This window comes from Cydia splendana, unplaced genomic scaffold, assembly GCF_910591565.1.
Source record: "Cydia splendana unplaced genomic scaffold, ilCydSple1.2 scaffold_57_ctg1, whole genome shotgun sequence".
Taxonomy (NCBI): Eukaryota; Metazoa; Arthropoda; class Insecta; order Lepidoptera; family Tortricidae; genus Cydia; species Cydia splendana.
In genome coordinates, this window is record NW_026946894.1 from 873,049 (window position 1) to 887,288 (window position 14,240).

Consider the following 14,240-nt stretch of genomic DNA (forward strand, 5'->3'; position numbering starts at 1 on the left):
CTGTTCCCCACATTTGGGTCTTACGGATTCCTGAGGGAGCAAGTCATTTGAAATATGCAAAACTCTCTTACTACTACCTACGAATTTGGCGCGAGTAATAAGGGTGTTTTCTTTAAAGTGTAGCGGTGTTGAGCTAACATTCTGAATAAAAAGATTGCAGTTAACACCTTTAACTTGGTATTCACCTGGCATAAGGTAGTATTCTTGCCCAACGGGACCCCTAATCGACCCATTCACATAAAAATTGCCATGACAAGAAATGTTAGACTTTACTGGAACAGATATCATTTCACCTACATCGATGGAAACATCACAAGCCGTATTTAACTCAACTTTAATATCATCTACATGTTCTGTTCGTTCAAACTTCAATTCTTTCGGAGTCTTAATAATCGTCAACGTAGGTCTCTCCGTATAACTATGTCCAAGTAAGATGTTACATTTCATTAAATGGTCATCTACTATAAATACTTCTACATTCCTTTCTATAATGCCCTGAACCTCTATATCAGCAAAAGTAAAACCCAATGGTAAGTATGGGACGTTACCTAGGCCTGTCAAGTAAGGACCCGTAACTTCCTTCCAAGTAATACCCAATTGCAAAGCAGCATTTTTCTGAATAAGAGTAGCCTCACTACCTAAGTCTACTTGGCACAGAATGGGGATACCGTTTACGTTTATTAGAATCTTATATTTGTCGCTAGTATTTTCAGACACTGAAACTCTAAGAACACTTTTCTCCTTAGGTGGATTTTCTTTGGTTTTTGTACAATGTAGAGAATCGTGACCAATAAAGTTACAAGTAGTACACTTTAATAGGGGTTTGGGACATTTAAAGCTAGGATGTCCCACACCCTGACAATTAAAGCACTTAATAGTTCCCTTCTGGCTATTACTTTTAGTTGCGCTACCGTTAACATCACTAGGCTTTGATAAAGAACTATTTGTGTTACCTGGACGCCGATCGCGGTTCATATTATTTGCATTATCTAATTGATTTCTATTATTCGATTTTATGGTTTTAAAGAATTCAAGTACATCTTCAGGACCCGTAGCCAAATTACATTCGCTCCTTATCGATTCGATCTCTACGTTCGCGAGCGACTGGTCGATAATGTTTATAATAACCTAGCCAAGAGGCAATCTTTTTAGTTTTCGCTCATTCTATGCGCCAAGTCGGTAAAAATTAATTTTTGTCTGTGGTTCTCGTTCAAAACCGTCAAGAAACATCATCTGTCAGCTGTCAAGAGTGTCAAGTGAACAGCGAATCTAATTTTGGAGGAAATAATTGTTTTATCGGTAAGCAAATTAAATATGTTGGTATTTGTTTAACTTAGTTTATCACAATTTCGTGATAAGATAACTCTATATAGTGTAATATTTGAAGAGTTCGTTGTTAATTGCATATAATTTTGACCTAAAGTTTAACAATTTCAGACAGCCGTCGTCCCCGCAGCCCCAACCAAGGCGGCGACGCAGCCAGAGCGGGCAAGAGCGGCTCCGCGGGCTCTTCTTCCACGCTGAGAAGTCCTCGCCAAGTTGGCACGTACAGTCAGAGCTGCCGCTGCAATGACGCCTTCATGGCAGTTACCAGTGCTAAGGACGTGCACTGCTGGCTTACTTGACCAGAAGAGACAATACTTTAAGCGTTAGTATTGATTCAAACCGTGAAGTGAAATTGTGGACAGGTTTGCCCGAATCAGTGTAACCTCAGTGAATTCATTTACTTCATAGACTTCAAACATTTTCGAAATTAACAAAAGTCAAGCGGACATTGAATACATAGATGTTATGCATTAGATTTATCTATTAAGATCGCCGAGGACAGGAACACTTGGAAAAGCATGGTACATCGCGCAGGAAACTCTTCAAACTAGACACGACCTTCAGCAATGAAGACGCCGACTAAGAAGATGCATTAGATAAGATAAAAGCTGCCTGTGAAACCAAAACTAATAAATCATATTGTTACTTAATATTATTTTTTTATTACCTACCTGTCTTTGATTTTTGTTTACTCAGTAATAGAAATACCTAAGTGAGTGAGGCGTTAAAAATGAATTAAACACATCTTTATTATTTATAGTCAATGGAAATTTGGGAAGGTAATCTCACCCGCTAAGCTACTGGCTGTTCATATTTAACCTTTTGTATGCTCCTGTCAAAAATTTGTAATTTATATATCAATCATAATTGAATAAAATAAAATAAATAAATAAATAAATATTGGGGACATCTTACACAGATCAACCTAGCCCCAAACTTACCAAAGCTTGTACTATGGGTGCTAGGCGACGATACACATACTTATATAGACAAATACAAACTTATATACATAGAAAACACCCATAACTCAGGAACAAATAAATGCCCTTACTGGGACTCGAACCCAGGACCATCGGCTTAGCAGGCAGGGTCACTACTCACTAGGCCAGACCGGTCGTTTTACAAAGACAACTTTTAAAAATTATGCATTTTTAAAGTTGAATATAGGTAAGTACATGGGAGCAGATCTGCTCCTAAGCATACCAAAAGTTAAGGTGGTAACCACCATAAATAAATGACACAATGATTGGGTTAAAAAGTTAATTTATTTTATTGAAAATCTATTAATGAAAGATGCAGCAGGTATTTTTTGCCAGCAGCATGAAATCAGTAGCCAAGCACATATATTATGTACAGTGTATTAAAATAGTAAAACAACACTCAATATATTTTTGTGGTTGTACATGTGACATAGTTTCTTCCCTTGACCCTGACTTTGGAGCACCATAAAGTATTGGTTCATATGCCAAGGCTGCAATGAATATCCAAGTCACCTGAAACAAAATGAATGCTTAGTTTTTCAACAAACTCTGTAACATTTGGTTATAATACTTATTCTCTACCAGTCATATGACAAAAAAAAAACTAAATGTTTTGTGTAAGTACATGTTATGATTATTTTTATATAGTGTGTAGGTACAGTCAGCTGCAGAGAAAAGGTACCACCACTACATAGAAGTTTGTATGCAGGGGTGGGACCTTTTCTCTGTAGCTGACTGTATCTGCGCCTGCCAAAAGAAGTCATATACAATGTTTCATAATATGAAAAAGTTTCATTAATATGGTTGATAATGTATATGTATGACAACAGCCTGTCTGGCCTAGTTGGTAGTGACTAGTGACCCTGCCGGTTAAGCTGATAATCCTGAGTTTGAATCCCCGGTAAGGAAATTTGTTTGTGTAATGAGCACAGATATTTTGTACCTGAGTCATGGGTGTTGTCTATGTATTTAAGTATAGTTTGTCAAAGGACTGTCTCATTTCAAACAAAGACAGAGAGAATCATACTAGCTTTGTCATATACCAGTACTAGCACCCAAAAGATAAGTATGAGTATAGTTTTCCTGGTTCTTACTGACTGACAAATTGGTTTGACCATCTATATATAGTTATCTAAGTACCCTAAGTACCCACAACACAAGTCTTCTTGAGCTTACTGTAGAGTCCGACTAGAAATTGTAGAAATTAAAAAGTAGCAACACTGTAGTCTCATCCCTTTCAAATCAATTTAAGAAAATGGGATGACACTACAATATTGCTAGTTGTTAGTGACCTTGCCTATGAAGGTGATGGTTTTGCTTCCCGGGAAGGGCATTTATTTGTGTGAAGAACTTTTGTTCCCGAGTCTTTATCTATATTTGTAAAGCCTTTACCTATATACCTTTGCCTTTACACATTCAATTCACTTTCCTATTGAAAAACAAGTGCTTGCCATTGCGCATATGGGTACCAAATTTAATCTACACCGTTCATCGGTTTATATTTGATGACGTAACAGGAACACATTAGTTATTTTAGCATTAATAACATATTTTATATACTTATTAGTAGGTATAGTAGGGATAAGTTATTGACTCACTCTTACCTTTGTAGGGACATTGTTTCGTGTTGCATTTGTGGGTGCATAATCCATTTTTCCATGACACTGTCACTATGGATAGGTAGATATTCAGCGCCTCGGTCACATTGGATCCTTTGGGTGAAATGCTGCGTACGGCCCACAATCCTTTGATCGTAGCATACATGATAAGATCACCAGCTAAGGGCAGTCCTTTCCTAAGCAGTTTCAAGTTTCAATAGAGGCGATTTTTCAGACGGCGCCTGCGTCTAAGCGACACTTCCGCGTTGTTCGCCGCCCACAATAATGTTGAAGTATGCTTTTTATTACAAATTCTAATTTACAAACACTATTATTCGGTATTTTCTTGTGCTTCGGTAAGTTATCTGCAAGGGGATAGCTCGCGCTACGTATCGACACCTAGGAGGCGATAACGCTTGTCAAAAGTGTCACTTGGCTAGACAATGTATGACAGATGTCGAATCCCGGTAACGAAAGTTTTGCGTTTCGTTACAACATTGCAACTTGGCTAACATTTTTGTATTCGTTAATATTTTTCGACAGACTCATCTACGGTACCTGTCATTCCCATACATTTTTTATCGATTCGTTAGCGATATCTTTTTTCGAAATGCGTTTTGGCTAGGCCCCCAGGCTTGTCAAATTTGGCTGCTTGGGCGCCTACGCGCACACCTCTGTCATCAATCGCGTAAAGTAAACAGTCCACAGCTTGCTTTCCAAATATCTTACATCTATTCAAAAGATTAATTTTGGCAAAGTAATACATTTCAAATGATTCCCCAGGGCGTACCCGTCTATTAAGCATATCAGTTAATAATTCAGCGTAATTTTCAGTGGCTGGAAAAGATTCTCTCAATAAATCTTTCCACTCAGTCCATGTATGCTTAATTGAGGGTAGACCCTGATACCAGGTTTTCGCAAGTCCAGTAAGTTTTGGCAGAGCGTAGTGAATCGTTTGTTTATCGTTCCAGTTATAAATTTCTGAGCATTCCTCGACTTTATCGAGCCAGACATTTACTGTCTGCTCTTTCGACATAGGGTCAAACTCAGGTATGACATTATTTAAACTCGAGCCAGAAAACGATTCACTATGCCCAGTCTTTGATTTTAATAATTTTACAAACTCATCAAGAAGACTTGATGTTGCTTTGTGCTTCTCATTTTTATTTCCATCAAAGTCAGGGCTGCGTTCCTTAGCAGGTGTTCTTAGGCAACGATCACGAATATGACGGTGGTTTCGTGGCGTATTTTTGCTACGGGCTTGGCCACGAGAGGCACGCAATGCTGGCAAAGAACGCACTTCCCGCTCGTCGTTTATTCGTGAACGTTTGCAACGTACCTCACTTTCAAGAATCTTGAGCTGTTCTCTTTTCCGTATGAGCTCCTGCTCTCGCTGTCGCAGTGATTCAGTGCTATCGACGCTTGAACTTCGGCGACGACTGCGGCTAGGCCTGGTCCGCGAAGCGCGATCATCACGACGACTGCGACTGCGACTTGGCCGTGTCAATGAGTTGCGGGGTCTGCGTAGGCTGCGGCTGCGGCTGCGGGTATGTCGCGTTCGCGTACTCCGATCATCACGGCGACTGCGTCCACGGCTGCGTCGCGAGCCTCCAGGCCGCTTTCTTTCAGTATCTTCGTCACTCATTTTCTGAAACTCGGATACATTTATGTCAGTTCTTGAAGTTGGAAAGCCTTAAACAAATTAACAGAACATAAAAGTCAGTGGAATCGATCACTCGGTCTAACGTTACATAAATTTATGTCGGAATAAGATAATTAGTCATGTATTTCAATTATTAAGAATGAGGGTAAGTCACAAAAATCACCTTATTGTAAAGTATTCTATTCTTTTTTTCTTTTTAAATCCATATTCATCCAATCCATGTCTGTTTATTTTCACGATTAATTGTACACAATGTATATAAGTATATTTATTATTTCTATTTTTAACTATATTTTTGTATTTTATCGATATTTGAAGTAATTAAAAAATAACTTTTATCAACCGTTTCTCTTCAATCCATGTTCATCTGCTTCAAAATGTATTATTTTTATTACTAAAAACACTAAATACATATAATATTATTAGTTCTTTAATATTTCACTTATATTTTAGCAATTGCTCAACGTTTTCAAAAAAAATATTAAAGATGTCGGTAGGATTCCAATTTGAAATCCATATGCATCAGTTCACTGACAGATCATTTCTAAAATAAACGATACTTAATATGTTTAAATATTTAAATTCTTTCTATTTTCACTGATATTTTTGGTATAGCTACTCATTTTTTTATTTAATTTGAATTCAATAACGTTCGAGCTAATGGCGTGGTATACGAAAAGTTTGTTTATTTTTTTCGCAACGATCCCTACTTCTGATATGTTACGATATTTCAAGGGTAAAAGATAGTTTTAAACAACAAGTAACGAATCAAATGTTTATTATGCAAAATATCCAACTATTCAAAGCAAATACATAAATATTCAAAATGTCACCAACCTTACGCGAAGACGTCTCGTTCCGAAGTGTCAACTGTCAACCGTGACCGACCAGTTGTGACGTAGCCATTCGTTCACTATGAATTTAGCTAGCAAAGTGTTGCCAGTGCAATATTAATAGTCACGTTACACAATATAGGCCGATAGCCGGCTCCCAATTATATCAAAATTGTTTGAAAAGGCTATGGCCAACCGAATGTACAACTTTTTAGAGAAATTCCATATCTTAGACTACAACCAGAACGGGTTCCGTAAAAATCACTCCACTACCCTGGCGGTGTACAAGTATATACACGAGGTTCTAAATTATCTGAGGGATAAACAGTATGGTATTGGACTGCTTTTAGATATGACCAAAGCGTACGAAAAAGTTTCGCATACAATACTCTTGAAAAAATTGTACGGAGTAGGCATTCGAAATGAAGCGCATTGTTGGCTAAAATCTTATCTACATAACCGAACGCAGTGTGTGCAGATACAGCACTACGACGAAACAACTGCTGAACTTAGATATGTGCAATCAGATACAACGATAATATATATTAATGACTTGCCCAAGGTAATGAAACAGTCGTGTATACTATTTGCGGACGATGTATCAATATTATTTAAATGCCCCAATGACCACGACATAAGCAGTGACATTAAAGGAACACTAAACGTAGTAGACAACTGGCTACGCGACCACTCCTTAGAATGAAATACCACAAAAACAAAATTAATTCAATTTCGGCCATATCAAAAAGATGCCCTTGACCTATCAGCTTTGTCATCAGAAACTGGTATAGAAGTCAGCGAGTTTAACTTATTAGGAGTATTTATCGATACGCGCCTAAATTGGAAAAAACATATAGAGGAAACAAAGAAAAAAATATCTCGGTTCAAATACGCCTTAGGGATACTTAAAAGAAATACTCACAGTGAATGCGCACTATTCTGTCTATTACGCATATGCGTACGCCTGGCTGAGGTATGGAATTATATTATGGGGCGATAGCACTGATATTAACGATTTATTTGTTTTACAAAAAAAATGCCTCCGTGTTATTGTTAACACCCATGAGCTTGACAGTTGCAAAAAACATTTTATTCAAAATAATATGCTAACCTTACCATATACATCCTTGAAATCGGGTTATTTGTCAGAAAACATCGTTATGTTTGAATTTACAAAAAGTGCGCGCCGCCGTAACAACTTAGTCCTTCCGCCTCATAGAATTCATATGTACAAAGTCGGACCATACTATAGGTGTATACAAATATATAATAAGCTCCCAATAGATATTAAGAACGAGACCGATTTCAACGTGTACAAGAATAGGCTGAAGACCTTTTTAACCTCAAAAGCCTACTACTCAGTCGAAGAGTTTATGACAGATACAAATTTATGATTTGACCTAGGAATTACTTTGTTTGTTTATTAATTAATGTGCTAATTACTTGTAAATGTATTATAATAAAATGTGGATAACGTACTTATGAATTTGGAACCTTTTATGAATTTTATCAATTTAACCATAAATTAATTTCAATTTAAATTACTTTTATTTTTATTTTATTTCAAACAACTATGATTATGTCTTACATGTTTTACTTGAATCTGTATCTGTATTATTCCTTTATTTTAATTGTAATGAATTCCTATTGTTTACTTGAATGCTACTTTAATTTGACTATGTAATAATTATATTTAGTAATTAGTTTTAGAATATTATCTGTTGCTATGCCCTGACAGGGTAACCATGCATGCACTTAATACATGTTAAAACCTTAATGTAACCATGGTTCTGCAATAAATTAAATGAAATTAAATGAAACAATTGTTAGAACAATATCCTAACGTTTGGCGCAATGAGCTCGGTTTATTTAACAAGTTCAAGGTCACGTTGCGTCTCAAGGAAAATTCATACCCAAAATTCTTTAAACCGCGGTCTGTTCCCTTTGCCTTAAAAGCCAAAGTAGAGGAAGAACTGGATAGGTTAGTAAAGTTAGGTATTTTAGTTCCCGTGAATTACTCAAATTACGCTACCCCTATAGTGCCTGTGCTTAAAGAAAATGGTAAGGTTAGGATAGCTGGCGACTTTTCCGTGACATTAAATAAAGATTTGGTAATTGACAAGTACCCCCTACCTCGAATAGAGGAGGTTTTCGCCAAGTTAGGCGGTGGCGAACATTTCAGCAAAATAGACCTTAAAAATGCATATAATCAGTTTCTATTGGATGATTCATCGCAGGAACTCACGACCATAAATACCTCAAGAGGATTATTTAAATATACAAGATTAGTGTACGGCTTGGCTAATGCGCCGGCGATTTTCTAAAAATCTATGGAAACCCTTCTCACAGGTATTGAGGGCGTGAGTTGCTGGCTTGATGACATTTGTATAACAGGGCCCAATAAAAAGGTGCATTTGGAAAGGTTAAATTTGGTTTTAAATAGATTAAACGATGCGGGCTGCGTTTACAAAAAGAAAAATGCGAATTTTTCAAAACTAGTATCACCTATTTAGGTTATGTTATTAATAAAGACGGGCTACAGACATGTCCCACTAAGGTTGAGGCCATTTTGAATGCACCAGAGCCAACAAATGTGACAGAGGTGCAGTCGTTTCTAGGTTTAGTTAATTACTACAGAAACTTTATTATATTTCTTAAGCTTCATTCTTCAGATATAAAAACCAGGTAGTCCTTTAACCTACTAGGCAACTCATCGCATGTTTAAAGTGGGTAGAAAAAACTTTAACTCGAACAGGTCTATCCCCACTTGTCCACCTAGCCTTGGTGGGTAGTAAGGCTTGCCGCCATTGCTCATTCTTTATTCTTGCGAGGCAACGAATGCACGTAAAATCATAATTTATTTCAAAGTCGTTTACAAAATGCCTAAACGTAGTGCAGAGGAAAAGATAGCACATTATACGCGTAAAATTCAAAGAATACAAGAAAAGAAACTCAAGCGAAATCGCCGAGTTATACCAGTGCTACCAGATTCTTCAGATTCTGAAGAAAAATCAGGTAAGTGTAACTATTTTTGTAAAAACTTACACTTTGTGGTCAAATATCATGCATTTAGTGCCGCGCGGGCCGTGAGTCCACATCGGTAACTATAAACCTGGGGGGCGGCCGAGAGTCGTCACGAAGGTAAAACTAGCTTGGGGGTTGGCCGCGAGTCAACACGATAGCAATGTGTATAATATTACCTCATAAATATTATAGTATATTTAAAACACCTTATGGGTTTTATTTGTAAAAACATTTGTAGCCTACCCTCGAATTAAAAATATTTATTTTCTATTTTTAGACCTCGAAAATATTATCGACGATGCCCCGGTGATTGAAAATCGGTTTATAGAAACTTTATTTATGTCTAAGAAATTACAGGAATTTCACTTATAAGACTACTTATAAATAGTTAACTTAAAAATTATAAGTTACGCAATAAGCAAGCACGATAATGTTCAATAATACACAGTTGCATTTAGATTTAAACTAATGATTCAAACACAGAATAAACTAAGATTGGACCCTAATGGTCTTAACATAAGCTTTAGATTTAATTGGTTAGTAATTGGTACATGCGAGGGTATCTTTTTTGTTCGACTCATGGCTGCCAGGCTTGTTTACGGGGCCAGTTAAACCAGACCTTTAAGCAGTAGTTAATTATCGGTTGTCGTAATGACATTATTTTAATAAATTAATTGATATTTTTATGTTAAATATGTGTTTGTATGTAAGGTAATAAAGTAATTTTATCCTATATATTTTTTTTTATCTTTTCCATTTATTTTTAATATTTAAAGAACATTTGTTTATTTTACGCTTTGTTAATAAAACCAGTGTATATGTATATTTTAATTTTAATTGAGATGAAAATAGGAGTTTTAAGCCTGTTTTTATGCATATATGTATTAATTTTATATTACGTTCTATGTAGGTATTTTTCTTTTTTTTTATTATTTTAATTATAGTAATTAGTTTAGCTTTTTAGATCTGCAGTTTTTTTTTATCTGTTTATATAAATTAACTATATACAATCGCAGAAGTAGGTAAATAACTTTTATTATTTAATTTTGGCAGGTGTTTTAAATGAAATTAATTTATTAAAGATTTTTTTTTTTACTGGTGATAATTTAGATTAGATGATACTATTAGTGTTATCTGTTATGTGATATTGTTTATAACATGTAATTTTAATTTGCTTTTGAAAGTATTAAATGGTTTGATATCTTTCAGAGTTTTAGGTAGGTTATTATATAATTTAGCACCATCATGCATCAAATTTAGGGTTCCGTATCTGGTTCTAGGGAAACGTAGTGCTAAGTGATCCGCGTTTCTGAGTTTTATTCTTTGGTATTTACTTTTTGTGTTGAAGGTAATTTCCGAATGTATAGTACCGTCTAGTATTTTACGTATTAAAAGACATGTTTTATATACGTGAATTTGTTTTAAGTTCATGAGACCTGTTTTTTGATATAGTGTTTTTGTAGGTGTTAGATAGTCGTAATTGAATAGTATTTTAATAACTTTGTTTTGCGCAATCTGGAGATCTTTGAGATTGGTCATTGCTGCATTGCCCCAGATTTCAGCAAGGTATTCCAGGTGGGGTTTAATTAGGGCATTATAAATATTAATACGAACTTGTTTAGGAAGGCAGTTTGAAATATTGCGCATAGCGGCTGTTAGAGACGTTATTTTAGGTTTTGTTTTAGCTATATGTGCTTTCCACGTGAGTTGACTATCAAGGATCAAGCCTAGGTACTTTTTGTGGTCTTTCTTTTCTAAAAGTTCGCCATTTATATACAAGTTTAGATTTTCTTCAATTTTTTTATTTTTAGCTGAAAAGATAACATAACACGTCTTAGCGGTGTTAATAGTTAATAAATTACTTTGAAACCAGTTGAAAAGTAGGTCTAGATCTTGCTGTGCCTGTTGGATTATACTGGAGAGCGAGGATCCAAAATAAAACAAACAAGTGTCGTCCGCATATAAGGTTAAATGGCCCTGTAGTCCTGCTTCATGTAAATTATTTACATATATTAAAAAGAGCAAGGGACCTATAATCGAACCTTGTGGTACACCACAATTTATAGGCAGGGGAGAGCTTTCATGCTGACCTAGTTTAACTATTTGATGCCTATTTGTAAGGTAGGACTCGAATATGCTGTATGCCTTGTCTTTTATTCCGATTTGTTTTAATTTATTTAAGAGCAAAGGGTGGCTGACTGTGTCGAATGCCTTTTTCAGGTCGACAAAAACCCCTAATGCAATATTTTTTGAGTCTATATTGTTCTTTAATTTAGTAACAAGGTCTATAGTAGCAGAAGTTGTATTGCTTTTTGGTCGAAAACCGTATTGTCTTTTAAACAAAAATTTAATGGAGTTTAGGTAGTTAAATAGTCTGTCATGAATAATTTTTTCGAAAAGTTTAGAGATTGTCGGTAAGACGGAGATTGGGCGGTAGTTACCAGGCTCTATTTTCGACCCAGACTTGTAAATTGGCGATACTTTTGCGATCTTGAGGGAGTCTGGAAACTCGCCATTACTGAAGCACGTGTTTATACAATCAGTTAGTTCATTCGCTATTGAATTTTTTATGCATTTCAGGGTCTTTGTATTAATACCGTCTACTCCAGCACTTACGTTTGAGTCTAGGCAAGTAATGATTTTTAATATCTCATCAACTGAAGTTGGTTTTAGTTGTTTTAGCTCATTTTTAGTATTTATATCTAAGGGTACATTATTTATTTGTCTAAATCGAGTTGGAATATCGTTAGATAAGTTAGAGCCAATAGTTGTAAAATATTCATTGAAGCACTCGCAAATTTGTTGTGGTTCTGTAAATATTTTATCTTGATACTGGAGTTTAGGGGGAATGTAATGAGATGTAATTTTGTTTTTGGACAACGCGTTTATGAGGCTCCACATCTTCTTTGGGTCATTTTTGCACTTAGCAAATGCGCTATGGTAATAATTTTTCTTAGTTTTGGTGATGTTGGCTGTTAATTTGTTTCTCTCTTGTATAAATTTTTTGCGTATTTCTTCGTTGTTAGGTTCTTTCTTTAGTTTTCGCCACAGTTCGTCTCTTGTAGTAATCGCCGAGATAATAGTTTGGTTAATCCAATCATCCTTGGGAAGGTTCAATATTTTGGTTTTTACAGTCTTCGACCGTTCTATAGCTGTCTTGATGTATTTTTCTAGTTCGGAGTAAGCATGGTCTTTGTTTGTGAGGTTTTGATCCAATATTATTTTGTGTAGTTTATCATAGTCCACTGCCTCATATTTTATTTTGTTTTTTCGTTTTGGATATCTTTTTAATAGTTCTAAGTATATGTGTTTGTGGTCGGACATTGCTGAGTCTATGATATGGAAATTAAAATGATCTTCTAGTAGATTGGTGTAGACGTGGTCCAGGATCGTCTTGCATGTTGTCGTCTCACGGGTGCAGAATTGTTCTTCGATATTATTCAGGATGCAATAACCGGATTCTTCGACTGTAGAAATATATTGTGTTGTTGTTTGGTCACGTGACAGGAGGTTGATATTAAAGTCGCCAAATACGATCGATCTCTTGTGTAGTTCAAGTTGCTGTTCAAACGTTGTTAAAAATTCGCTAAGATTTGTTCTACCGGGCCTATATACCACTCCAATATTGAGGTTATGTTTTGTTAGTGATACCCATAGATAATTGTTTCCTCCTGAGTATTGTTCAAAAGTCGGGATGTGATCAATGCTGTTGTGGATAAATATTGATACACCACCGCCTATTGTGTCAGTCCTTGTACTAAAGTAATGAGAATATCCTGGTAGTTGTAGTAGTTTGGCTTCATCTTCTGTTTTTATCCAGGTTTCAGTAAGCAAAACTAGGTGTGTTGTTTTCGGAATACTTTTTAGAATACACTGGAGCTCATCAAATTTCCCTGGTGTAACTATGCTTCGCACATTAGCATAGAGGAAGTTAAGGGAAATCGAGTTACAGGATATTTCTTGGTATTTGTCGAGTATATAATAGTTAACTTTGTCGGATTCGATTGATGTGTCGCCGTAGGTATTAGTTGGCGATGAAGTTTGTGGGCCCATTAGTTTTTTGGAGGTTGTTCGATAATCGCTGGGTTACCTTTTATGTATTTAATGACTAAATTTTGTTCACCGTTTTTCTGACGCTGTGATAGTTCGTCCCGAAGGCACTTTAAATATTGTTGTTGTTTGTAGGTCTGGTCTGCGTAAATTTTTATTCCAGTTTTTATGGTACTCCTTTTACGTAGGATATTTAGGGCAATTTTCTCGGTTTCGAAATACGCTTTGATTGGGCGGTTGGTCTTGTCACCGGTTTGTTTACCAATTCTATAAATTTTCAGCGGCGCGGGGCAGTTCATGTCTACAGACTGAATAATTTTCTGTACTTCGTTTATGTCGTAGTTTATTTTATCAGATTTATTTTCTGCGCTCAGCTCCGGAATACCGATGATAATAATATTTTTCTGCCTTTGCGTCCGATCCTGGAGCTCCGTAAGAACTTGTTCATAGTCTACCAAGTTACATGACTGCGATGAGGATGGCTGTGAGTTTTTTACAATATCCATATCACTTCGGAGACAGTTGATACTGGTTTGGTTTTGAGCACACTGAGTTTTTACCTGGTTTAATTCAATTTTTCGGTTATTTTGTTCTTCAGTCACTTTGTATGTAGATACCCTTATTTCACTTATTTGGTCCTTTATTTCCGCGATATCTTGCTGCATTTTACTCATCAACACGTTTTGGGAAGCAGTGAAAGTATTCAGAAACGATTTCATATCAGCTCTGAGACATTGAATGTCTTCCCGTAATGATAAGTCCGGGT

General features: G+C 36.0%; 1 long non-coding RNA gene across 1 annotated transcript; it reads left to right on the top strand.

The window, feature by feature from the left end:
• Positions 1 to 1,439: 1,439 nt before the first annotated feature.
• LOC134805760 (uncharacterized) lies at positions 1,440 to 1,976 on the top strand. Its single transcript, XR_010146386.1, has 2 exons — positions 1,440 to 1,788; positions 1,911 to 1,976. It is a non-coding gene; the product is annotated as an uncharacterized LOC134805760 (long non-coding RNA).
• The last annotated feature ends 12,264 nt before the right edge of the window (positions 1,977 to 14,240 follow it).